This window comes from Canis lupus, chromosome 26, assembly GCF_048164855.1.
Source record: "Canis lupus baileyi chromosome 26, mCanLup2.hap1, whole genome shotgun sequence".
Lineage (NCBI taxonomy): Eukaryota > Metazoa > Chordata > Mammalia > Carnivora > Canidae > Canis > Canis lupus.
In genome coordinates, this window is record NC_132863.1 from 22,897,092 (window position 1) to 22,924,527 (window position 27,436).

The 27,436-nt window shown below is 39.7% G+C and overlaps 1 pseudogene; it reads left to right on the plus strand.

The window, feature by feature from the left end:
• LOC140618258 (E3 ubiquitin-protein ligase RNF14 pseudogene) overlaps positions 1-9,377 on the plus strand; it is a 41,838-nt pseudogene extending 32,461 nt beyond the window's left edge.
• Positions 9,378-27,436: the final 18,059 nt, after the last annotated feature.

The following is a 27,436-nucleotide window of genomic DNA, read 5'->3' on the forward strand; positions in this document are numbered from 1 at the left end:
AAATGAATTTACACAAAAATGTCTACTAAGGTTTGGATTGGGGAAATTGAAGCCCTATTTCTTCTATCTAGGGACTCCTATGCACAGTTTCAGAAATATGCAACTCCCCCCAAATTGAAAAATGGAAATCAAGGAGAGCTAAGAAAAGCACCAGAGGAATATGGGGGTTACCCCAGGGTATTATTCCTGTACCCCAACTGTATGCACACATGGCTTCTCATGCCATCATCAGCAATGTCATTCAAAGAAAATGAATACACTCTGAAAGTCTTGGAATTATACCACTCCTGTGTAAAGACCAAATCAGTAAATGATACAAACATGTGCTGTTTGTCAGAACATTTCTTTACAGGGAACAGCTAAGTTACATCAAGGAAACACACTGAGGTCCACGCTACCTAGGACCTGGGGACAAATGAGTATTGAGAGCTTCTACCATCAGAAGGTAAGAAATTCTGTTTAGTAATAGTATGTATGGTTTCTGGATGTCCAGAAGTGTTGCCATTGGCTAAAGTAGATGCTCAAATGATGAGCAAAGTCTTACTGAATTATATCATCCCAGTGTTTCAACTTCCTGAACATCTAGAATCCAAAAGATGAAGTCCTCCTATTTCTGTGGTAAATCAGGAGCTCTATAAGACCTTACAAATACGAATAACTTATCACACTCCTTATCATCCCTACTTCTCCAGAGAAATAGAATGAATGAACTTTGGTGGTTAAGTGTCCACCTTTGGCTTGGGTCATAATCTCAGGAGCCCATGTCAGGCTCCCTACTCAGTGGGAAGCCTACTCTTCTCTCTCCCCCTACTTGTTCTCTCTCTCTCTCTCTCTCTCTCTCTCTCAAATAAATAAAAAAATAAAATCTTCATTGAAAAAAAAGAATTATTTGGCTAACATATCAAACCATAGGTTTATGGTGATCAACAGCCTTGCCTTGGTTCTATGAAAATTAAAGTTAACTTCCATTAGCAAGTATGGTATTTCTCCTTTTGAGTTGATGTTTGGAAGTTCAGTGAGTATAGGATTTAAGACTAACCTGTTACCCTGATACCATGGAAAAAGCACATCGGACAGAAAAGATTTGCTTGTTTCCCTAGGCTCATTACGCCACCGTGTGGCCAGATGATGAAAGCCTCCCTCTGAGAAGGTGTGTCCTCAGCACAGACTAGGGGACAAACTCTACATCTAAGTGTCTTAACGATTGGTTGAATTGTTGTCACATTGGACAGGACCTTCTCAGATGTTGTTGGTAACTCACACCACTATCAAAGTGAAAAAGCAGCACAGCTGGATACATGCTTTACGTGTGAGACCAGCATCTATGACTGAGTGGGTGGTAATCCCCATTAAGGAGAACTGGAGGGTATTATGCTGAGTGAAGCAAGTCAATCGGACAAGGACAATCATTATATGGTTTCATTCATTTGGGGAAAATAAAAAATAGTGAAAGGGATTAAAGGGGAAGGGAGAAAAAATGAGTGGGAAATATCAGAGCAGGTGACAAAACATGAGAGACTCCTAACTCTGGGAAACGAACAAAGGGGAGTCGAAGGGGAGGTGGGGGGGGGGATGGGGTGACTGTGTGACGGGCACTGAAGGGGGCACTTGACGGCATGAGCACTGGGTGTTATGCTATATGTCGGCGAATCAAACTCCAATTTAAAAAATATACTAAATAGGGGATCCCTGGGTGGCTCAGCGGTTTAGCGCCTGCCTTTGGCTTAAGGCCTGATCCTAGAGTCCTAGGATCGAGTCCCACATCCGGCTCCCTGCATGGAGCCTGCTTCTCCCTCTGCCTGTGTCTCTACCTCAGTCTCTCCCTCTCTGTGTGTGTGTGTGTGTGTGTTTCTCATGAATACATAAATAAAATCTTTTTTAAAAATACATATATATACTAAATAAGTAAAAAGGACTTCAAAGTTATATTCTCCAGGCAGTAACTGAAAATAATATGCAAGATGAAGAAAAAAGATTCTCTAATGGACTGATGGCAAGAGAGGCAGACTGCCATTACTTTCTTATTAGTTATTCTGACCAGTATAATTCTAGTCATTTTATTGTGTACTAAACATGCAGCTCATAGTTTTATGTCTCCTTCTCTTAAAAATAAGTATCTCAACCTCATGGAATTTTGTACCAACTAAAAATTGTCCTGAATATGGGATTAAGGCTCAAGAAACCCCTTAATTTGTAACACTTCAGATACACTGATTGGGTGGTTTGCATTTAAAGGAGGTGGGAAATTTCAAATATTCCAACAGACTGAAATAAATATCACCCAAATGTTAAATAATATAATCTCAAGTATCACCTCCTATTGTGGTACTGAATGTGCCCATTAGATAGAATTGTTTACTAGTCAGGCTGAATATAATTACACTCACATTATATTTCATAGGACTCCAATGGCTCATTTTCTCTTATAGCCATCTAGATGTGCTTTAACAAAACTAAAGATGAATACAAAGGTTAGGAAAAGAATATCTGAACTAAATGGTGTGATTGGTTTCTTCAAAAAGTCCATAATATATCATCCCATAAAAATTAGTTTATCCTCTTTATTACCTGGCAATCTTCAGTTCACATATTTAAGGCCCCTAGGAGAAAATGAACTGTATTTCTTAGTATTACTGCTGCTAATATGAATCAATTTGACTTTTGTGCAATCGACTTTACATATTTACAGAGGGGCCAAAAGGACCAAGATATTTACAGAGGGGCCAAAAGGACCAAGATCAAACTAAAATAGACATCAAGTACTGTGTTAGGAAGAATTGGAACCAGGACCAGAATCTCAAACTCTTGTAGTACAGAAATACTCATCAGCAACTTAACATCTTGGGGCAGTTATGGAAACATGTAATTCAGAGGCAAACAGGATGGAATCATAGTCTAATATAGGATTCGCAGCAGGAGCAAAATGAGAATGAAATTAAGGGAGAATTTGGAATTGGACACCTTAAAATGAAATTCAGTTGCAACAAAATATAGCTAAAGAATTGTCACAAGCCATCCTCTGTATAACTGAACAACTAGATATTCAACAATTACAGGATATACTTACTAGCACTGAACAGCAGGATCGTACCCACTTATGGGAGCAACTAGTACTGGGCATGGAACTGTCTATGGAAAGATTAAAGGATGGTGTAAAAACATTGATCATAGGGCAGCCCAGGTGGCTCAGCGGTTTAGTGCCGCCTTTAGTCCAGGATATGATCCTGGAGACCTGGGATTGAGTCCTGTCAGGCTCCCTGCATGGGGCCTGCTTCTCCCTCTGCCTGTGTCTGTGCCTCTCTCTGTGTCTCTCATGAGTAAATAAATAAAATCTTTTTTTTTAAATGTTGATCATACCATACATATGAAAGCTTAAAGTTGGCATTTGCAAATTGAAACTACTGAAAACTGAACCAATGTAACTAGTGTGACTAAAAGATAGAAGTTTTCTCCTAATCCAAGGTGGAACAAATGTGTTAGAGTGTGCCTGTCATTTGAGGAGACAGGGACAGGGAGGACAGGAACTATAATCTATAATTCAAATGTTACTCTTGATAGAGACAGATGTTTGAAATGGCATGCTGAATATATTTATTCCCAAGATTTGGAACAAACTGAGCTCACTTCCTTTGAATTTAATAGTTTTATATTACTCTCCAATGAGCACCTCATAATCAATCTTTAATAGGCAATAATATAAGTATTGTGTCATATTGGAAGCATTAGTTGGAAAAGTGAGATTATTTCTATCGGCAGTGCTTTAATTTGTAAGAATAATATAACTTGCATAATTAATGGATATTCACAAGAAATATATTGGACCACACAAGAAAAATTTCTACAGAAAGCTTTAGACCACCCAGCCAGCTCCACATGTTGATGACACATTAGGTATCAGTTGGGTTAAGCTAAGAAGAGAGCTGATGAATAGCTCTCAAATTGTAGAGCAGTTAGAAAAACAAGCTACTAAGACTTATCAACAATTTGATTATGGAGAATTCTTATGCATAGCTAATCGAGAATCTGCTTTAATTATACATCCCTAAGATGATGTTTTCAAGGCTATTGACCTAAAACCAAAATTCTTTTAATTTTTAAAAAGCATCCTATCATAATATTAATCATGGCTTTATTATGTATACTTCTTAGGGCTTGTTGGATATATAGAGTATTAATTAACAGCTCAGAGAGAAATCAACATTACAGTGTAAATTTTATAGAGAATTTCCTACTACAAAAGATTACCTAAAGGAGAAATGATTGTAGGGAAACTGAACTTAATAGAATCTTACTGGTGCGTGTTGAAAAATGTGACTAATCAAAAAAAAAAAAAAAAAAAAGGAAAATGTGACTAATCATATATGCTATCTACACTGTAAGGGACGAACATAAGGGGTAGTATGAAGAATTATAAAGACTAGAACATCAAAGCAAGACTGATCAGGAGTTATAAAAAACAGAACAGGAGAGTAAGCTCAGTGTGAGTACTGATGCAAATTGGATGTCTCCTATTTGCTAAAAGTAAACCATAGTTCAATTTTTTAAAATTTTTATTTATTCATGAGAGACACACAGAGAAAGGCAGAGACATAGACAGAGGGAGAAGCAGGCTCCTCACAGGGAGCCCGATGCAGAACTCGATCCCCAGACCAGGATCACACCCTGAGCCGATCCCTGAGCCAAAGGCAGATGCTCAACCACTGAGCCACCCAGGCGTCCCAATCATAGTTCAATTTAAATATTTTTATTATTCCATTTAAATCTTTAAAAAATAAAAATAGCTTCCACAACTTTATGGCTTTCTTTTCTCTATCTTATTGACAGCTTTTGTTCAAAAAGTGTTCCTAAAATTAACAAGGCAGGAAACAACAAATGTTGGAGAGGATGTGGAGAAAGGGGGATCCTCCTGCGCTGTTGGTGGGAATGTGAACTGGTGCAGCCACTCTGGAAAACTGTGTGGAGGTTCCTCAAAGAGTTAAAAATAGATCTGCCCTACGACCCAGCAATTGCACTGCTGGGGATTTACCCCAAAGATACAGATGCAGTGAAATGCCAGGACACCTGCACCCCGATGTTTATAGCAGCAATGTCCACAATAGCCAAACTGTGGAAGGAGCCTCGGTGTCCATCGAGAGATGAATGGATAAAGAAGATGTGGTTTATGTATACAATGGAATATTCCTCAGCCATTAGAAACTACAAATACCCACCATTTGCTTTGACGTGGATGGAACTGGAGGGTATTATGCTGAGTGAAGTAGGTCAATCGGAGAAGGACAAACATTATATGGTCTCATTCATTTGGGGAATATAAAAAGTAGTGAAAGGGAATAAAGGGAAAAGGAGAAAAAATGAGTGGGAAATATCAGGGAGGGAGACAGAACATGAGAGACTCTTAACTCTGGGAAACGAACTAGGGGTGGTAGAAGGGGAGGTGGGCGGGGGTGGGGGTTACTGGGTGACGGGCACTGAGGGGAGCACTTGATGGAATGAGCACTGGGTGTTGTTCTATATGCTGGCAAATTGTACACCAATAAAAAATAAATTTATTTAAAAAAAAGTGTTCCTCATTTTAATGAAGTGAAAGTCCTCTCTTTCCCTTCACAGTTAGTATATTCTATGTCCTGTTTAAAAATCTTTACTTACGCTAAGGTCATAAACATATTCTCCTATGTTTCTTCCAGAAACTTGGTATGAAGGTTTTACATTCTTATTAAGATCAATAATCCAGGGCAATCCCTGGGTGGCGCAGCGGTTTGGCGCCTGCCTTTGGCCCAGGGCGCGATCCTGGAGACCCGGGATCGAATCCCACGTCGGGCTCCCGGTGCATGGAGCCTGCTTCTCCCTCTGCCTATGTCTCTGCCTCTCTCTCTCTCTCTCTCTCTCTCTCTCTCTCTCTCTCTCTGTGACTATCATAAATAAATAAAAATTAAAAAAAAAATGAAGCAGGCTGGCCTGCTTCCAAAAAATAATAATAATAATAATAATAATAATAATAATAATCCAGGGCATCCCCGGTGGCTCAGCGGTTTAGCGCCGTTCGGCCCGGGGTGTGATCCTGGAGACCCGGAATCGAGTCCCATGTTGGGCTCCTGGCATGGAGCCTGCTCCTCCTTCTGCCTGTGTCTCTGCCTCTCTCTCTCTCTCTCTCACTCTGATGAATAAATAAACAAAATCTTAAAAAAGAAAAAAAAATAAGATCTATAATCTGTATGGAATTGATTTTAGTGGATGATGTGAGAGAGAGGCCAAGTTTCATTTTTTTTCTGTATGGATACCCAAAGCACCATTTATTGAGAACACTATCCTTTCTTCTTTACTCTGTTGTGACACTTTTCTCAGAAATCAACTAGCTATGGATGACTAGGTCTATTTCTGGACTCTGTTTCATTTCCTTTGTTTATTTTTTCCTCAATATCACAGTCTCTTAATTACTAGGGCTTTACAATAAATCTCAAAATATTGAAATTTAAATCCTACAACTTTGTTCCTCAAGATTATCTTGATTATTCTGTGCCCATTTATGTCTATAAATCTTTGAATCATCCCATCAATTTACACAAAGAGAAAATACATGGGATTTTGATTGTGATCATACTGAATCTACAAATCAGTTTGGAGAATATAGACATCATATATAGAAGGTGAAGTCCTCCATCTGTTTTGTTCTTCTTGAATTTATCTCAATTTATTAGTTTCCCATGTGGAAATCTTGACTTTCTTTGGATTTGTTCCTACCTACTTGATGTTTTTTATTCCACTGTAAATGTGTCTTTTCGTTTACCTTTATTTTCTCTCTTTCTCTCTATCTTGCAGAATTTTATGTGTTGGTGCATTTATTTAAATTTTTTTCTCAAAAAAGGAGAGAATACCTTAGGTAGTCCTAATGACTTTTCCCCCAGCTTTATTGAGACAAAATTCACACATAATATTGTATAAGTTTGAGGTGTAAAATGTGCTGATTTAATATACTTATATATTGCAAAATGATTACCACTGTAGCATTGCTAATGGCTCCATCATGTCACATAATTACCATTTCCTTTTTGTGGTAACATTTAAGATCTACTCTCTTGGTAACTTTCAAGTATATAATACTGTATTATTACCTTTGATCATCAAGCTGTACATTAGATCTCCAGAACTTATTCATCTTATAACTGGGAGTTTGTATCCTTTGCTCACCATCTCTCCATTTCACCCCACCCACCCTCAGTCCCTGGCAACCACCACTCTACCCTCTGTTTCTACTGGATAATCTAACTTCACTTTCCAATTGTTGTTAACCTTGTGTCCAGAAGAGTTAATAAGCTTTCTTATTAATTCTAATAGTTAACTTGTAGATTCTTTCTAATTTTCTACAAAGATACGTATATAGGAGTTAATTCCTACTTTCCAGGATTATTGTGAGGATAACAAGGATAATGATGATTGCTAACAACTAACGAACACCTACTGTTTTTCAGGAGTTGTTCTCCTTTCAAAAGAACAACTTTCCAAAATGAACCAAAATGGCAGACTGTAGTGTTAGATTGTCCTCAGCTTCTCAGATGTAAATGTAATCAGAAGACCTAGAAGCTCAGGAGGATGAGTTTCTGGCCCTGGTGAGTATTTATGATGGAGATGCATTTGAAAAACCAAGAGTCTATCCAAGTTGGAGAAACCAGAATCTATATGGACTTTTCACAAAATTTCATGGTATCTGCGCCTGCAAGCACTTAGACAACCTGCAGGAAGACCACCATGGCATCAGGTCCGTTTGCCTGGATGCAATTTCTTAAGGAAGAGACCCTAGCTGAATATTGTCTCTTTCAACCTCAAAAGAGGGGTTCTCCGAAAAAAGCGAAGAGAAGGATGGCCCAAGCCTCTAACATAGAGCTAGATTTTGGAGGACCTGATAGATCTTATGTAGACAAGAGGATATCGTGGATGAGAGACCCATGCAGGATATAGAATTGTAGTTGAGTCTGATCCAGGAAATCTTGGATTCTGATCAAGCTCAGCAGATAAAATGCTTTAATAGTAAATTGCTCCTGTGCAATATCTGTTTCTGTGAGAAGGTGGGTAATGAATGAGTGAATGCATGCACTTTTTGGAGTGTGGGCATGCATACTATAAAGCCTGTCTGAAGGACTCCTTTGAAATCTAAATCAGGATAGCCAAGTTCAGTGCTTCAACTGCCCAGAACCCAAGTTTCATGGCCACTCTTCATCAGGTCAAAGAACTAGTGGAAGCAGAGTTATTTACCCATTATGATTACCTTCCCCTCCAGCCAACTTAGTCTTAAAGGCAGCTGTGATGTACTGCCCCTGCTCATGCTGCCAGCTGCCTGATATGGGGAACCAGGCTGTACAATGGACATCTGCTCTGGCTGCAATTTTTCCTTTTCTATGCCTTGTGCAGACTGACCTACCATGGGACCTTTCCATGTAAGATGACTGCAGAAAAATTAATAGTTTTATGAAGTGAGTACTTGTAAGCAGATGAGGCCAATAAAAGACTTGGAACAGAGGTGTAGTAAAAAAAAAAAAAAAAAAAAGCACTGGAAGAGATGGAAAGTAAGAAGTGACTAGGAAAGGACTCAAAAAGCTGCTCATGTTGTGGGACTCCCATGAAGAAATTAGATGGATGTAACAAGAGGACATGTCCTGACTGTATGCAATATTTCTGTTGGATTGGGTTCTCTCTCTAGCGCAAACCCTTATAAACACTTCACTGATCCTGTTTCCCCATGTTTTCACTGGTTTTTCCAGGCTGTGGTTGTTATTGGAGATATTTGAGAAGATGAGACTGAAGACAAGTTACCTCCTACTGCTTGAGATATGGAAGTGGAATAGTTTGCCTTAATTTCATTAAATACATAGAGTAACTTTGTAGAATTTTTATGATACCATTCATTCACTCTTCCCATGTAAAAGATATGGAAGAACAAGGTTTATATTTTCATATGGTACTACTTATTTAGGCACAGTCATACATTTTTCAATGAGCATAATTGGAAAAAATATAATCCAAAGTTTCAGAAAATGAAAACTAGATATTAAACATAAATATTATAATGTGTCCAAAGCTCCAAGTAGTTAAAAATTAAATATTTATTGACTGAAGGAGAGTGAGAGATAAAGACTTCCAGTTATGAAATGAATAAGTCATGGGAACAAAAGGCACAGCATAAGGAATACAGTCAATGATATTATAACAGTGATGAAAGGGAACAGGTGGTAGATATACTTGTGAGTACAGCATAATGTATAAACTTATGTGTCAAATCTACAAAACTAAGTGGTACACCTGAAACTCATGTAACATTGTGTTTCAATTATATTCAAATAAAAAATAAATAAAATTAAACATCCATTTTCTTGCTTAAGCTTTAGGCAAAGAGAGGGGTTGGGCACCTGGGTGCTCAGTGATTGAGGTTTGCCTCAACCTCAGCAGTGGTTGAGTGGTTGCCTTTGGCTCGTAGTGATCCTTGGGTCCTGGGCTCGAGTCCCACATAGGGCTCCCTGCAGAGAACCTGCTTCTCCCTCTGCCTCTGTCTCTGCCCCTCTTTGTGTGTATGTGTGTGTGTGTGTATGTGTGTGTGTGCGTGTGTGTGTGTGTGTCTCATGAATAAATAAATAAAATCTTAAAAAAAAAAAAGAGGAGGATCAAGAGTTAGATTTATAGACCTTTTTGCCTCTGAGAAGCATCCCTCTAAGATATTTTATGTGAGCCCCCTCAGTACTACTTAAAATCGGGGTGGGCAGAAGCTTTATTTAAATTGTACTGAGACCTCATCTCATTTATTCCATGTTATTATATTCCTTTCAACCTAATTTTTTAAAAGATTTTATTTATTTATTCATGAGAGACACAGAGAGAGAGAGAGAGAGGCAGAGACACAGGCAGAGGGAGAAGCAGGTTCTCTGCAAGGAGCCCTACGTGGGACTCGATCCTGGGTTTCCAGGATCACACCCTGGACTGAAGGTGGCACTAAACTGCTGAGTCACCAGGGCTGCCCTCAACCTAAATTTCTGATAAAAATCCTTCTTTGGAGGGAGCCATTTACTCTATAACTGATTAGATGGCCTAGTGTCATTTTGATCTACTACTCTTTAGAATGGAAATTTATAGACAATTTTAAAAATATTTGAAAACCAACAAAGACTGTGGGTAACTTCGTATTTCTTAGTGGTGTATAGTCTACTGGTGTGAGTCAAGTCTAGAATTTAATGAAACTGGCTCAGAAGAATTTCAATCCCATTCAGCCTTCCTGGGCAGTAAAGCTTAGATTCAAAACAACTTGCCTTTGCTGCCTTTGTTCTATTTTCTCTCCCTTTACCCTCACGCTACCTTCTGTAGGTAAGGACAATTTTAATATTATCTCCAGTAGCTCATAGTTTTACTCCCTCTGCTAGAATAAGACAAAGCCTGATATATTCTCCAACTAAACTTTCTTTAATTATTTGTTTTGTTAGCCTGTCCACATCACTGTAGTTCCAGTCCTAACTTTCTGAATTCTTTTTAAAGTTGTTCTTTACCCAACTATGGGGATTTGGCTTCCTACCCTTTATTTGACAGCAATGTTTGGAGGGATAATTTTGACCTAACACTTAGATATCTCTTAGGGAGTTTTGTTTGCTTTTTGAAAAATTATCTTTCCTTATTGTTTGAGGAGGGTCTTGGCCGCAAAATAAGATTTTTTGAAAAAAAAAAAAAAAGAAAACAGAAGAATTAGGCTATACCTGGGGACATGTTCTTTTTTCTGATCTTATCATTGAAAATTGGGGGATCACTTTTAACCATTCTATGTATGTGTCCAAAGAATCAGCAAGGATTGTTTCTGGGTTGTAAGGATGCTTAATCTTAAAAATAATTTCTAAAAATTGTCATTAAAAAAGAATAGATGTAGGCTTTGTTCTATGGAAGCCACCAAACATCTCTCTCTTTTCTCCCTGCTAATAACAAGGAGCTGAAGAGGAAGGAGGAAGGACCCTGAAAGCAGAGAGCAGACCTCTGGTTGAGACTTGGTGGAGAAGGCAGTGAGATTGTGACACCAAAGCAGAGAAGCACACTCAGCACTTATGAATCACCCCTGACCAGCAGGCCAGTTGCTGAGGAAGCTATAGTTTAGGGTTACTGCGGAAATTGATCAGAACTTAGAAGCATAGAACACCTTGCACTGAGGTACTCATAACCCATCCTTGGGTGAGGCCAGAAAGAAACATTATTCCTCCCCTTTCCTGTACCTCACTTTTGCTTAAGCAAGCTCACTTCCTCCATTAAAGGAGAATTACAGAAACTACAATAAAGAGTTGGTGTTGCGTATTCACTCTGCATTTGACCAATTTACTAGTTTGGGCACTGGGTATTTCTGTGTCTCTAGCAGAAGATGTAAAGCCAGGTCTAGCCCAGGTGCTAGTAAATACAAATTGGTAAGTAGTTAGAATGATGGGTTGTAGAGGACTTTGAACACCAAATTAATGAATTTGGATTTTAGACATAGCCCATATAAGCCCCAACATCAAGCGAAGAAGTGTGAGTTAGTGGAAAGGGCATGGGCTTTGGAGCCATATGGAGTGGAATGCCAGCCTTGGTTCTGCTGTTTGACAAGAGCAATTTAACAAAGGGCCCTTTGAGAAGAATGGGATGCACATTCTTATTCATAACAAAGTCATCAGAGCAACTTATTTTTAACTAACTCACCAGAGCAATATTTATCCAGTAACAGCCAAATGAAATAGAAGACTATATCAGCAATTTATAAAAATTAATAAATGATTTGGATATTACTAGAATGAGTAAGTGGGAAGACTGTGCTTCCACATGATCATCAGTAACAGGGAAAAAAGCTTTTGATTCTTGGGAGTTGATCTTATATCCAGCAAAGCTGTTGAACTCTCTTCTGAATCCTCTTAATTTGTCCTTTGATTGATTCTGTTGGCTTTTCCAGGTAAGTGGTTGATCATCTGCAGATGATGACAATGATATCTCCACCTTTTCAGTCCTTGCACTGTTTCTTATTTTTCCTAATAACATGGGCCAGGTTCTCCATTTGCAATAGTAGTAGGAATCCTTCCATTTTTTTTCTCCTACCGGTTTTACAGGGAATGTATCTAAAATTCCTTGAATAAATATAACATACTCCTCAAGAGTTTGGCATTTAGTCTTTAGCATGTTTAGTGAGTTATTTTCTCTTTCTAATTTCTTAAGTTATTCCACAATTAATTGGTTTTGAAATTCAGAAAATACTTTCCCTGGAGCATTTAAGGTAATCCTATCCTTAGATTTTCTGATATTACATCATCCTCATGTTTTTAGATCTATCCTAATTAATCACAGTGTATTTTTAACACATTATCAAGTCTGATTAGCTACAAATTTTATTTGGAATTCAGGCACATATGTACAAAGGAAATACAGTCCATCATTTTTCTGCTCTTCATTGTTATCTGTTTTTGAAATCAAGATAATACCTCCTAAAATCGTCTGGGCAGCTCTTACATTTCCTCTATTCTCTGGAACAACTTGTGTAAGACAGAAATTAACTGTTCCCTCGAAGTTTCCAAGATCTGAGATGACCATCTAATTCAACCACAATTAATGTAAACAGGACAGCACTTGAGAATAAAGGACAGCATTATTAAAATTGTGCTAGGGCAAAAGAGCATGAACAAGGACTATTTTAAGCACAACAAACTAGAACTCGGTGTTAATATTTTATGAGTAAGAGACTTAGTGGGAGGAGAGTCCTCTCAGCATCATGACAAGGTCTTCATGCTTGGTTGATCTATTCAAGTTTATATGTCTTCCAGTGCTACTCTTGATGGATTTCTTTTCTTTGAAGTACTTTTTAAATTTATTATGCATTTTTGTTCATCATAGAGCAAAATGTTCTGTAGACCTGGCATGCCCAAACCACCATAAGTGATTTTTATATCCCTTCAACCTCTTTCAATCTAGCACAGTCCCTAATTTTGTCACACACTGACTTGAAGACATCGTGGCCACTTGTTCTTACGGTGACCCCCTTCTGTTTTGTCTGGTATTTTTTAGCTTGTTCACCAATATATCGTGTAAATACAAGGTTGGTTCTAATGGATTTATTGATTCACAATAAAACTTTTGGCAAAAATGGGTCAGAGGTGAAGCACTGTTCTTCATATTGCAACACATCAGGAGTCACTTAATATCTACATGTCATGTAATATTCAGATTCACAACCAAATTAAAGTGATGAGTGTCTGATCTTTTTATTGAATAGTGCTGTTTTCCCTCTTTTATATTGAAAGTAATCAATATGTGCTGTTTTGCCTATACAAATGTCAATCCTATGTCAATCATACACTTAATAGATTTAACACACATTGTAGTCCTTGCCTGAATCAATAAATTCTTTAGGATTTGCAGGACACAATTCAATAAAATAGAACTTTTCCTCATCAACTAGAGCTATTTGGTTACTAGAAATAGAGCTCCCACTGGACAGACAGGATGAATACTTAATCCATTCAAATTAGTTACTGGTGTTCAAAGTAAGAAGCTTGCTTTGTGGCTGCCTCAAACGGGGACACGTGAGTTTTTCTGGTTATCCATCTCTGAGTATCATTAGGCAATTATGTCTTTTCAAGACCCCGAATAGCCAGGGGAATTTTAAAAAAGAAAACCATATCTGGGGGCATCACAATGCCAGATTTCAGGTTGTACTACAAAGCTGTGGTCATCAAGACAGTGTGGTACTGGCACAAAAACAGACACATAGATCAGTGGAACAGAATAGAGAATCCAGAAGTGGACCCTGAACTTTATGGGCAACTAATATTCGATAAAGGAGGAAAGACTATCCATTGGAAGAAAGACAGTCTCTTCAATAAATGGTGCTGGGAAAATTGGACATCCACATGCAGAAGAATGAAACTAGACCACTCTCTTTCACCATACACAAAGATAAACTCAAAATGGATGAAAGATCTAAATGTGAGACAAGATTCCATCAAAATCCTAGAGAAGAACACAGGCAACACCCTTTTTGAACTCGGCCATAGTAACTTCTTGCAAGATACATCCACGAAGGCAAAAGAAACAAAAGCAAAAATGAACTATTGGGACTTCATCAAGATAAGAAGCTTTTGCACAGCAAAGGATACAGTCAACAAAACTCAAAGACAACCTACAGAATGGGAGAAGATATTTGCAAATGACATATCAGATAAAGGGCTAGTTTCCAAGATCTATAAAGAACTTATTAAACTCAACACCAAAGAAACAAACAATCCAATCATGAAATGGGCAAAAGACATGAACAGAAATCTCACAGAGGAAGACATAGACATGGCCAACACGCATATGAGAAAATGCTCTGCATCACTTGCCATCAGGGAAATACAAATCAAAACTACAATGAGATACCACCTCACACCAGTGAGAATGGGGAAAATTAACAAGGCAGGAAACAACAAATGTTGGAGAGGATGCGGAGAAAAGGGAACCCTCTTACACTGTTGGTGGGAATGTGAACTGGTGCAGCCACTCTGGAAAACTGTGTGGAGGTTCCTCAAACAGTTAAAAATATACCTGCCCTACGACCCAGCAATTGCACTGTTGGGGATTTACCCCAAAGATACAAATGCAATGAAACGCCGGGACACCTGCACCCCGATGTTTATAGCAGCAATGGCCACGATAGCCAAACTGTGGAAGGAGCCTCGGTGTCCAACGAAAGATGAATGGATCAAGAAGATGTGGTTTATGTATACAATGGAATATTACTCAGCTATTAGAAATGACAAATACCCACCATTTGCTTCAACGTGGATGGAACTGGAGGGTATTATGCTGAGTGAAGTAAGTCAGTCGGAGAAGGACAAACATTATATGTTCTCATTCATTTGGGGAATATAAATAATAGTGAAAGGGAAAATAAGGGAAGGGAGAAGAAATGTGTGGGAAATATCAGAAAGGGAGACAGAACGTAAAGACTGCTAACTCTGGGAAACGAACTAGGGGTGGTAGAAGGGGAGGAGGGCGGGGGGTGGGAGTGAATGGGTGACGGGCACTGGGTGTTATTCTGTATGTTAGTAAATTGAACACCAATAAAAAAATAAATTAAAAAAAAATTATGTCTTTTCATTGATTCAGTGTATTTTAACCCTTTATATTTGGCATTATTTTTGATGCCCAGATTATTGTAAATTTAGCAAGTAGAAATTTCTTCCAGCAGGATCCTGTGTCCTCTTACATGATCTCATACTTTTTAAAATACTGCAATAAAACTATAAATACTTATTAATGTCTTAAATAAATTCAAACAGCAAGTCTGATAACTAGTGCAATTTCAAAAAATAGTGGTGAGCACGAATGATATGTCAAGATATATACAACATCTTTAATATAACATAAAATTATTTGTAATTCTTTTGGTGGTTAAGTCAGAGGAATAGCTAATACAAATGAATTTGTTTTTTGTTTTGTTCTGTTTTTGTTTAAAGCATTTATTTATTTATTTATTTATTTATTTATTTATTTATTTGACAGAAAGCTAGAAAGAGCAAGAGAGCACAAGCAGGGGGAATGGCAGAAGGAGAGGGAGAAACAGGTTCCTCACTGAGCAAGGAATCCTATGATCCCAGAACCCTGGGAGCATGACCTATGCTGAAGGCAGATGCTTAACCGACTGAGAAACCCAGGTGCTCTGTGATTTGTTGTCCACATTCATAAATCAAAGAAATGCTTAAATTTCAATCAGAGTTTTTTTTAACAATAAAGACATTATTTCTCCATTCATATATACAGCCCTCAACTTATGAACATGTATTAATGGGAATAGCTTTGGCCTCAGAGTGAAAACAAATGGTTTGGCAATCAAGGGCTACCACAATATCTGCCCTCTGCCCCCAGCTTCATTGAGATATAATGGACATATAACATCATATTAGTTTAAGGTATAAAATATGATGATTTGATATATGTGGCATACAATGTAATGATTTGATATATGTATATATTGTGAAATAATTAGCACAATAAATTTAGTTAATATCCATCACCTCTCATAGACACAACTATTTTTCTTGTGAAGAGAATTTTTAAGATTCACTCTCTTAGCAACTTTCAAGTATACAATACAGTGTTGTTAACTGTAGTCACCCTGCTGTAGATTAGATCTCCAGAACTTACTTACCATATACCTGGAAGTTTGTACCTTTTGATCTACCTTCACTCATTTCCCCCAGCTCCAACTCCACATCTGGCAACCACCAATCTGTTCTCTGTTTCTTTGAGTTTGGTTCTTTAGATTGCATATATAAGTGAAATCATACAGCACTTGGCTTTGTCTGACTTAGGTTACTTAGCATAATGTCTTAAGATCTATTTATGTTATGACACATGGCAGGAATTCCTTTTTTTTTTTTTTGATTTAATGATACTCCAATAGATCTATATTGCAGTATATTATATATATTAGAATATCATTATATATTATATATTGGAATATTATTCTATATAACATACTGCAATATTACATATATTTTAATTTATATATAATGATAAGTAGATCACATTTTCTTCATTCATTCATCCATTGATGGACACTTAAATGGTTTCCATGTCTGACTATTGTAAATAAGGCTACAATGACCCATTATTTTTAAATAATATTTTTAAAGCTTCCATGATTTCAGCACAAGAAAATGTCCTATGCTCACCTTGCATGTTCCCAGCACTAGACGAAGATTCAACTATTTCTCTAAAGAGCCTAGATTCTTTTTAATGAAGAGCTGATTTTAAGTCCAAAATCCTGGCATTAGGCTCGTTGGTACGAAGATCCTATTTCTTCTAGTACTTTCAGTTGATAAAACTAAAAGAGTTATATTATTTTTTTAAAGGAACAGATTTTTTTTTTTATGATAGTCACAGAGAGAGAGAGAGAGAGAGAGAGGCGCAGAGACATAGGCAGAGGGAGAAGCAGGCTCCATGCACCGGGAGCCCGACGTGGGACTCGATCCCGGGTCTCCAGGATCGCGCCCTGGGCCAAAGGCAGGCGCTAAACCGCTGCGCCACCCAGGGATCCCAGGAACAGATTTTTTTTTTTTTTTATGATAGTCACAGAGAGAGAGAGAGGCGCAGAGACACAGGCAGAGGGAGAAGCAGGCTCCATGCACCAGGAGCCCGACGTGGGACTCGATCCCAGATCTCCAGGATCGCACCCTGGGCCAAAGGCAGGCGCCAAACCGCTGCGCCACCCAGGGATCCCGGAACAGATTTTTTTTAAAGTAAACTCAACCCCCAATTTGGGGCTCAAACTCACCTGCCCCTTGACCCTGAGATCAAGAATCACATGTTCTACCAACTGAGCCAGCCAGATGCCCCTAAAAGAGTTACGTTTTAAATGCCTGTGACATTTTGGATTTTTTTTTTAGCCACCTATGTTTGGATCTCCAGAGCCCTCAAAGAAGTCATATAGTTCAATAATAAAAGCAAATAAAAGTAGCTCCCAACTCATGCCTACAAAATAATCAGAAGACAGAGACTCATATGTTATTAATCCATTGAAATGTGCTGAGATTTTCCATATAACCCAGTATGTAATAGTATTTTATAAATGCTCTGTCTATACTTTAAAATAATTACTATTATTAGGATGTTGTGTTCTATATGTGTATATTAGCTCAGTCTTACTAAATGGTGCTTATTAACTTTGTTTATAATATCTATCAATTATTGAGAGAGGTGTTTTTAGATCTCTCACTTTAATTGTACATTTATTAACTTCTTTATTTCTGATTATTTTTTATAGATATATATATCTCCATACTGTATTATTAGGTACAAAAATATGTTTGAAAAACTTATCTTTCTAGTGAATTGAACATTTTATCCTTATGCAGTGATCTTTTTTATCTTGGTGATGTTTTTCCCTTGAAGTTTATTTTTCCTGATACTAAGTGAGCTAAATCAGCTTTCTTTGACTTAGCATTCACTGGGATACCTTTGTATCTTCTTTTCCTTTCCCCTTTTCTTTACCTTTTATTCCCAAATACTCATCTCCTAATTTATATGCAATTTTCATTTTATCTTGTTTGCTTTCAGCTCCCAAAATAGTATTATTGTTGTTTCATAAGTGAGTGATTGCTTATATTTGCCACATATTTATAAATATTGGGCTTTTTTGTCCTTCATGAATCTCAGATCTTCTGCCTAAAGCATGTCCTTTAGAATGTCCTTTAATGAGACCTTATTACAGCAAATTCTCCCAAGTTTTGCTTGTCTAAAAATGTCTACAGTACACCTTCATTCTTAAATAACAATTTCACTACATATAGATACCTGCATGATAGCTATTCTAGTTCAGCATTGCCTGTGACCTATTTAATGCCTTTCAGAAGGTCACTTTTCTCCCTGGAGCTTAGTTTCACTCTGCCTTCATCTTCTTCACAAAACAAACTACAGAGTATGACAGTACTGATGGGCATTAAAAAATAACTATGGGGGGTGGGCATTTGGGTGGTACAATCGGTTGAGCATCTAGTTCTTGATTTTGGTTCAGGTTGTGATTATAGGGTTATGAGATCAAGCCCTGCATGGGGCTCCATGCTCAGCAGGGAGTCTGCTTAAGATTCTCTCTCTCCCTCTCCATCTGCCCTGCCCTGCCACCCTGGCATGCACACACTCTCTCTCTCAAATTAAAAAAAAAAAAAAAAAAAAAAAAAAAAAAAACATTGGGCAGTGATCATTTCCCATAAACAGAGAGAGTTGAGGAGATCATAGGAAAGAAGGGAAAGGAAAGGAGAGGGTAGGAGGATAGTTAGGTTGAGGCTAAACCACAGCCTCACAGTGGAAAGCTGTGAGAAACTTTTCTCAAAGTGTTCTGGAAATGCTCAAGCTTCAAGAGGAGACTCCTTTGAACATACCAGCAATGTTTCTTCTTCTACCCAGCCTCCGAATGCTTATGTTTGAACTAGTCCATGTCTTTGAAATTTCCGCTCAAGTAATTATGGAAATCTTGGGAAAAGACCACAAGATACTTTTCATTCTGAGGAAGTAATTGAGTTCCATTTCAATAGACCCAGATCAACCCCCATTACATGAATCCACTTAAGATAAGGCCAAACAAGACAAGTACCAACCCAAGTACAAACCAATCCTCGGTTCTGATCACTCACCCCCTAACTTAAATTGAGTCCAAAGTCAGACTCAGTCCTAACTCCAACTTCCAACCCCACTCTACCTGGGTCTACCCAGGTTTAACCTTAAGCTGATCACAACCTAACGACTACCACTAACCCCAATGTGGCCCATTACCCTGTCTAATCCTCGCATGCAGGTTCATCTGGCCTTAAATTTCATCCTTTCTCCAGACCACCCCAAACCATATTAACTTCCCTACCACAACTCCGCACCTAAGAGTCGTCCTGAACCATCTTCCCGATATTTCCCTAACCAAAAGCTCCTCCCCGCACTGTCCCCAATCCCTCTGTCCGTGTCCAGTGTAATCCTTCAGAGATCCCTGCCTCTCCCAGCTTGGATTCAGCATCTTTACCCTAGGCTTTCATCTAAGTGCATACTACATCAGTCAGAGCCCTATCACTCGTCTTTACAGAGGGAATTTAATACTTAAACTCAGTATTAGGGGCACCTGAGTGGCTCAGTGGTTGAATGCCTTTGACTCAGCTCATGATCCCAGGGTTCCGAGATCGAGTCCCACATCAGGCTCCCTGCTGGAAGCCTATTTCTCCTTCTGCCTATGTCTCTGTCTCTTTCTGTGTATCTGTCATGAATAAATAGATAAAATATTTTTAAAAATAAATGCAATATTAATGCTAATATTAACTAATTTAAGATTAAATTTAATATGAAGCATTGCTAACTAGGCATTTAAGAATTGAAAAAATGACAACACAAAACTACCACAGAGATAGCAACTACAGGAATCGGCCACCCTCCTAGAGCTGGGGTCACAAGAAAAGAGATTGAAAGTATTGAAATTTAGGAGCTTGAAGGGGAGCCTGTGGCGCTGAAACCCAGACCTCAGAGAAAAGGGCTCTTGCTCCGCCAGAGCGTGCCTCCGGGAGGTACACTGAGGCTGGCTCTGTAAATACTGGAATATCGCAGGCTGGGGCCAGCTGCTGGCAAGGAAACAACCTGCCAATGCCGGGTGAAGAGCAAGGCTAGGGCGGTGCCCAGGGCGACCCGAAACCGGAGGCCCTTCGCGAGCAAGGCAGACGGTTTGAGCCTTTCCTCTTCTAGCCTTGCAGTGTCCCTCTGGCACCCCCTATCGGCAGAGCCTAATTAATGAAACGCCTGCAAAAGAGGGCTGCGTGTGCAGGGTGCTGGCCTCACCATTACAAAGCGGGTGTAGACCATTGGATTTGAAGCTGAGGCAACAGGCAACAGCATAAGTGGCGTAAGTATCAGCGTTGGTGCCGTAAGTAATAGGTGTCCGCCTTGACTTTAGACACCTGCCTGAGCTTCCTACCATCCCAGCAGGGCAGCCCCGGTCTCTTAAATCTAACTTGCCAGAAAAGAGTCTGAAAGAGATACTAACATCAAGTGCACACGGCGGCAAATTCACCAAGATGCCTGAAAGAGAAAACCACAGGCCCCAAGATGAAATCTCTTATGCTAAGCCACTTCACCCAACCAGGGCTTAACACCTAACCCAACTGCAGTTCCAACCTCCCCCCAGAAGTATAGTCTCCACTGGTCGGTCAGGAATTTTCTGGTCAGCACCAGTGAGGTCATGTGTCAGGGGCACCCTCTACCCCCACCGCATCCCACCAAGGAAGATGAGGTAATCCACCGGATAAGACCCCTTGGTCCCCGCCCCCCACGAAAAGTGAAGTAACCTGAAACATCCTTTCTTTTCTTTTGCTAATAACTTCCTTGCCTTACCCCCCTTTCCTATAAAAACCTCCCATTTTCTTCAACGCGGATGAAACTGGAGGGTATTATGCTGAGTGAAGTAAGTCAGTCGGAGAAGGACAAACATTATATGGTCTCATTCATTCGGGGAATTTAAAAAATAGTGAAAGGGAATAAAGGGGAAAGGAGAGAAAATGAGTGGGAAGTACCAGTGAGGGAAACAGAACATGAGAGGCTCCTAACTCTGGGAAAGGAACAAGGGGTGGTGGAAGGGGAGGTGGGTGGGGGGATGGGGTAACTGGGTGACGGACACTGAGCGGGGGGCACTTGACCAGATGAGCACTGGGTGTTATGCTGTATGTTGGTATATCAAATTCCAATAAATATATATATACAAAAAAAAAACAAAACAAACAAAACCTCCCATTTACTACGCCTCCTCAGAGCTTCCTTCTGTTTACTACAGGGGCTGCTGCCCAATTCATAAATCACTTACTGAAACCAATTTGATCCTCAAATTTACTTGGTTGAATTTTGTTTTTTAACACCAGGTTTGAGTTGCTGGCTATCCTAAGACCAGTGTCCTAAAAATAGGCCAAGATCACAAGGACTACTGAGAGTCCTATATTATTTGAGTTCCATGGACCAAAGGTCAGCTATGAAGCTCCCTAGCTGTGGGTTCCGGGACAAGTGGGTGGCCAATTCGTGAAGGATGGAAAAGTATTTTTGCCACAGAGCTGAGCTCTGACATTATTTGCTCCCGAGGCAGAGTAGTTTTTGGTCAGTGAGGTAGAGAGAGAGATAAGTTAGCTGAAGATGACCTAGCAGGCTGACAACATTTAACACATGTCCCAGCTAGACACCAAGTGAGAGAGTAGAACACTGGCTCCACCCATAACAAAAGTAGCCTCTCCCTCCCAGTAAAAGGCAAACAGGCAAATTCAAACCTCTTGCCTTTCTGTGTGAGACACAAATAATAATGGAAATATTTGAGGGGGACACCTGGGTGGCTCAGTCGGTTAAGTGTCCCACTCTTGATTTTGGCTCAGGTCATGATCTCAGGGGTGTGAGATCTAGCCTCACGTTAGGCTCTGTGCTCAGCCTTGAGCTTGCCTAAGATTCTCTCTCTCCCTCTGTCTCTGTCTCTCCACCACCCCCCTCACTCGTGTTCTCTCTCAAAAATAATTTTTTTTTTTTTAAGAAAAGAAAACTTTAAAATAATCAACTGCTTTGCCCTCCTGTTAGGGGCAAGTTATGGAGTACTCATGCATTCAGGTTTATGCTGGCCCCGGGGTAGGGGAGGGGGCCACAAAGGCAGCAGAAAGGTAGGAATAAAATTTGAGGGGAAAAGGAAGCAAGGGAAAGAGGAAGGTGAGAAGGTCAATTAATATTCATCAAACAACTGGTTTGTGTCAGACTGTGTTCTAAACAACAACATGTGCAGTAATTACAAATAGAGGTAAGGAAAATGAAGTTCAAACAGGGATGTTAACTTTCCCAGGGTCATTGGTGGCTGAGAACAGAGATGAGAACAGATTCATCTGAAGTCTTACACTAATTACATTTTCTTCATAGGGACAGGATGGGGTGGAAGCCAGTAGAAGGGATATTTATCAAATGGTATTGTTGAGTCAATATTTTATTGATAGCCATTACTAATTTAAATATATCCAATTTTTGGTGCAGATGAGAAATCCGTAGGGTCATTTTCCTTGTTTGTTTCATTTCACAAGAAGAACTGGAAGATCCAGTGATTGGCTGTAGTTTTTTATCTGTAAGAAAAGATAATATAGGACAAATATAATAAATATCACAACCAATTACAGACCTCATGGAAGTTAAGGTTAATTTCATAGGACAGAACAACAAACTTTGAAGCCTGGGTGGTTTACAAAACTTCTTTGTTAGCATTCATCTTCATGAGAATGGTTTTATCAGGCTGGATATTATCTGCTTTCCTAGCAGACTGCATGGGAGGAGGGAACATTTTCTTCTTTCTAGAAATTTATTTCACCAACAAGAAGTAGGAGTTAGAGTTTCGAGGACAAGTGCTGGACTCTCAGTGATTACAAAGAGGTGGGAGGAAGAAGCCAGTTTAAAACCTACGAACAAAGGGAGCCCCGGTGGCTCAGCGGTTTGGCGCCATCAGCCCAGGGTGTGATCCTGGAGACCCAGAATCGAGTCCCACATCAGGCTCCCTGCATGGAGCCTGCTTCTCCCTCTGCCTCTCTCTGTATCTCTCATGAATAAATGAATAAAATCTTTAAAAAATAAAAAAAACCTACAAAGAGGAGTTTTTGACTAATCAAATATAGAGCATGTGATGTGAATTGTTGAGGTCTGAGAGTGAACGATCAAGAAGGAATCCCTGAGTCATCTTTGGTGCAAAAGAATGTTCATTTGTCTTTTTTTTTTTTTTTAAGATTTTATTTATTTATATGAGAGACAGCCTGCACATGACCAGGGGGAGAGGCAGAGGGAGAGGGAGACTCTCAAGCAGACTCCTCGCTGAACATGGAGCCCAATGCAGGGCTCAATCTCACAACCCCGAGATTGTGACCTGAACTGAAATCAAGAGTCAGATGCTTAACCTACCGAGCCAACCAAGCACCCCCAAAATGGTGGTTTTATTAAAGCACGGGGACAGGACCCGTGGGCAGAAGGAGCTGCACTGGGGTCATGAGGAGTGGTCTTTTATATACTTTCAAGTTAGGAGGGGGTTAGAGAGAGCATAACTCTCTAAGGAATTTGCAAGCAAGGTTTCCAGGACCTTGTTGTTAGGATATTTATTACTGTCTAATAAAACCTTACTTGTGAGACCCTTCAGATGTATGTCAGTGGGACATACGCTTGGAGGATGATTGCTAACCTATATCTTGGGGCTAGAGAGAAAGGAAGTTTCCCAAGGGATTTTTATATGCTAAAGAAGATCCTGGAGGTCGGGCTACTACTGTCTAGCTAGGGTTGACTTCTGCCTCTAGCAAAGTATTAACAATGAGGCAGGTGAGTTCCTGGAGGAAGATCTTTCTGCCTGTCTTAAGCACTTGTCGATGGGCTATAAGTTGTAAGGAAGTTTAATTTTTGGTTCTCTATTTCTTTTGCCTTTGTTCTACACATCAGCATGTAGTGTTTTACACTTAAAATTATCCTCTCTTTTGCCATTAACTGACACTTTACTTTAGACTTGAGGTTGCACAAGATACCTTAGCTCTTTTTTTCCAGAGATCTTCTTCTAGAAAGCACTACCTATCCTCTTCCCCCATATTTTTAGTAAAGTCTGCCCCCAATGTAGGGCTCAAACTCACAACCCCAAGATCAAGTGACACACCCTCCCTATGGAGCCAGCCAGGCACCCCTAGAATGTACTACTCTTATCCACATGAGAACGTTTGTGATCTGTTTTTAGGGTCGCAAATTATGCAACATTCCATAAGTATCACTGCTAAATATAAATGGTTTCTTCCTAAAAAAAAAAAAAAAAAAAGGTTTCTTCCTATGCCATTACTATACCATACTTTAAAATTTTTTTAGGGACACCTGGGTGGCTCAGCAGTTGAGTATCTGCCTTTGGCTCAGGGCATGATCCCAGAGTCCTGGGATCGAGTCCCACATTGGACTCCCTATGGGGAGCCTGCTTCTCCCTCTGCCTATGTTTCTGCCTCTCTCTCTGTGTCTCATATGAATGAATAAATAAAATCTTTAAAAATTTTTTTTAATTAAAAATTTTTAAATTAAATTAAGTTAATTAAATTTTTAGTAGGCTCTATATCCAATGTGGGGCTTGAACTCACAACCCTGATATCAAACGTCCCATGCTCCATTGATTGAGCCAGCCAAGTGTCCCTGTACTATACATTATAAAATCAAGAAAACACAAGTTGAATGAGTGTTGGATTTTTTTAATTCCTTTTTTTATATATCCAAATAATCAGAAACCTATATGCACTTTGCTTTTGCCAGCCCTCCTCCTTTGGGGCCTCCTCACACTTTCCCTCTCTCCTTCACTTTCCCTTTCATCTCCTCAGACCTTTCTGAAACTTAATTGTCCCTTAATCAGATGATAACATCACTGCCCAGCTCTCCTTTATATGTGAATTTTTACAAGAGATCAATTAATGTCAAGCCTCCATCCTCCTTTAAGACTCCCATTTTGGTTAAGGATTTGTAAACACGGGCTTCAGAGCCACCTTTCATCTGCAAGACTGACACCTCCTTAGTCTAGCCAACAAACTATTACTTAATAAATCACAGCTTGCATTTGAAAAGAAAACCAAGTCTAATCTTTGAGAATCAATTTCTGCTCTTAGCCTTCCTCCAGTTACTGTACAGCATAGGCCCTAACCCCTCTGGTTCCCCACAGTGTTTTCAGAGTGTCCATTAGACTTAACCAGTCAGCATCCAGAGGTGTCCAGAAAAGGTCTCCAACTCCCACCTCGAATCCACATCTGAGCTTCACTCCACCAGCTGCCGGGAGTACTGGCTGCTGACAGCCCACAGCTGAGTCTCTCTGGACTTGTCCTCTACTGGGAGAAGCTGCCATACCAAGGTAATGCTATATGTCAATTATATGATAGATAGATATAGATAGATGATAGATAGATAGATAGATAGATAGATAGATAGATAGATAGATAGATAGGAAACTGGTCTAAGGGGCACCTGGTGGCTCAGTCAGTTAAGTATCTGCCTTCAGCTCGGGTCATGATCCTGGGGTCCTGGGATGGGGTCCTGCATAGGGCTCCCTGCCAAGAGGGGAGCCTGCTTTTCTCTCTCCTCCCTACTTGTGCTCTCTCTCACTATCTCTGTCCCTCTCTCTCTCAAATAAATAAAATCTTTAAAAAAGAAAGAAAGAAAGAAAGAAAGAAAGAAAGAAAACAGTTCTAATAATGAGACTTAAAAAAATTTTTAAACCATATTGGAGTGGGATCCCTGGTGGCACAGCGGTTTGGCGCCTGCCTTTGGCCCAGGGCGCGATCCTGGAGACCCAGGATCGAATCCCACGTCGGGCTCCCGGTGCATGGAGCCTGCTTCTCCCTCTGCCTGTGTCTCTGCCTCTCTCTCTCTCTCTCTCTCTCTCTCTCTGTGACTATCATAAATAAATAAAAATTTAAAAATAAACCATATTGGGGCACCTGGGTGGTTCAATCAGTTAAGTGTCTGACTTTGGCTCATGTCATGATCTCAGGGTCCTGGAATCCAGCCTCACATGGGAAGGGAGTCTACTTATCCCCCTGTCCCTCCTCCTGCTCATGCTCTCTCTCTTTCAAATAAATAAATAAGATCTTTTTTAAAAACATATTTATCTGGATGTCATGTGTATAAAAATCTGTTTAAATATTTACAGAAAGCCTTCAAACGTAGGTATGAACTATTTTCTTTACCTGAAAGTAAAACCACTTTGATAATAATGTTGAGCAATTTTGAAAGAATCTAAAACATATTAATAAAGCCTAGTTTGAGCTAAAATGTTCTTTCTCTGTGTGCATCACACCATAGATTACATAAACAAGGTGAGAAAGTACATTTTTGGTGCAAATAAGCAGCTACCTATGAACACCAAAGCTGGTCTGGGTACAAAAAATGCCTGTCAGTCTCTGAAGGCTTAAATTCGAGTCCTGATCAATTTTTTTTTAAGATTTTATTTATTTATTCATGAGAGACATGGAGAGAGAGAGAGAGATGGGTAGAGACATAAGCAGAGGGAGAAGCAGGCTCCATGCAGGGAGCCTGACGCAGGACTCGATCCCGGGTCTCCAGGATCAGGCCCTGGACTGAAGGCTGCGCTAAATCACTGAGCCACCCGGGCTGCCCTCCTCCTGGTCAATATCTTGCACAATGTCACAAGCGTTTGGTCAGCTGAACATAAAAGCATAGGTGCAGGAGATGGTTTGTTCCTCAAAGCAAGCTGCTTCCTGCCCTGGGAGAGTCTTCTGAGGACCTGGTGGTGCTTGACTAAGAAACCCAAGAAACCTCAAGATAAACCTATAATTTGAAAACAAAACCAACCCAAAAGGCATACATGCATGAGAGCAGGAAAAGGCCACAGTCTGCCTGTGTGAACAACAGACATCATGATAGTTTACAGTCACCACTGTAGATGTGAAAGAAGGATCATTAGAAATTGTAGCTGCTCCATGTAGAGGCTGCTTTCAGGCAAACAGGCTCTTGTGATGCAATGTAGAAAAGGCCTAGCAGGCAACTCACCTCAAAATTTCCATAAGCCTTAAGTGACCAATGGGCTACTTAGAACCAGGCACAGTTACCAAAAGAGAGAATTCCATGTGTTGCCGAAACTCCTCATCTTCCCCCTTTAAAAACAGCCCCCAACCACCCACTGCCTGGTTGCAGACAGCCTCTCCTCTACTGTCCTGCCTGCTGCTCCCCTGAAACTGCTGCTCCCCTGAAATGGATTCAATAAACTTCTATCTCCTTTGTCCTGCCTTTCACTTCTCCCAGGACCACCTCCTTCCACCCAGCCAGTCAGAAGACACCCCATTTAGGCACCACACTCCAGAAGCAAGGGAATCCTTATTTTTACAATTGTCTAAGTCATAAGATACCCTAAGTGCATTATGAGAGTCGGTGCTCTTTC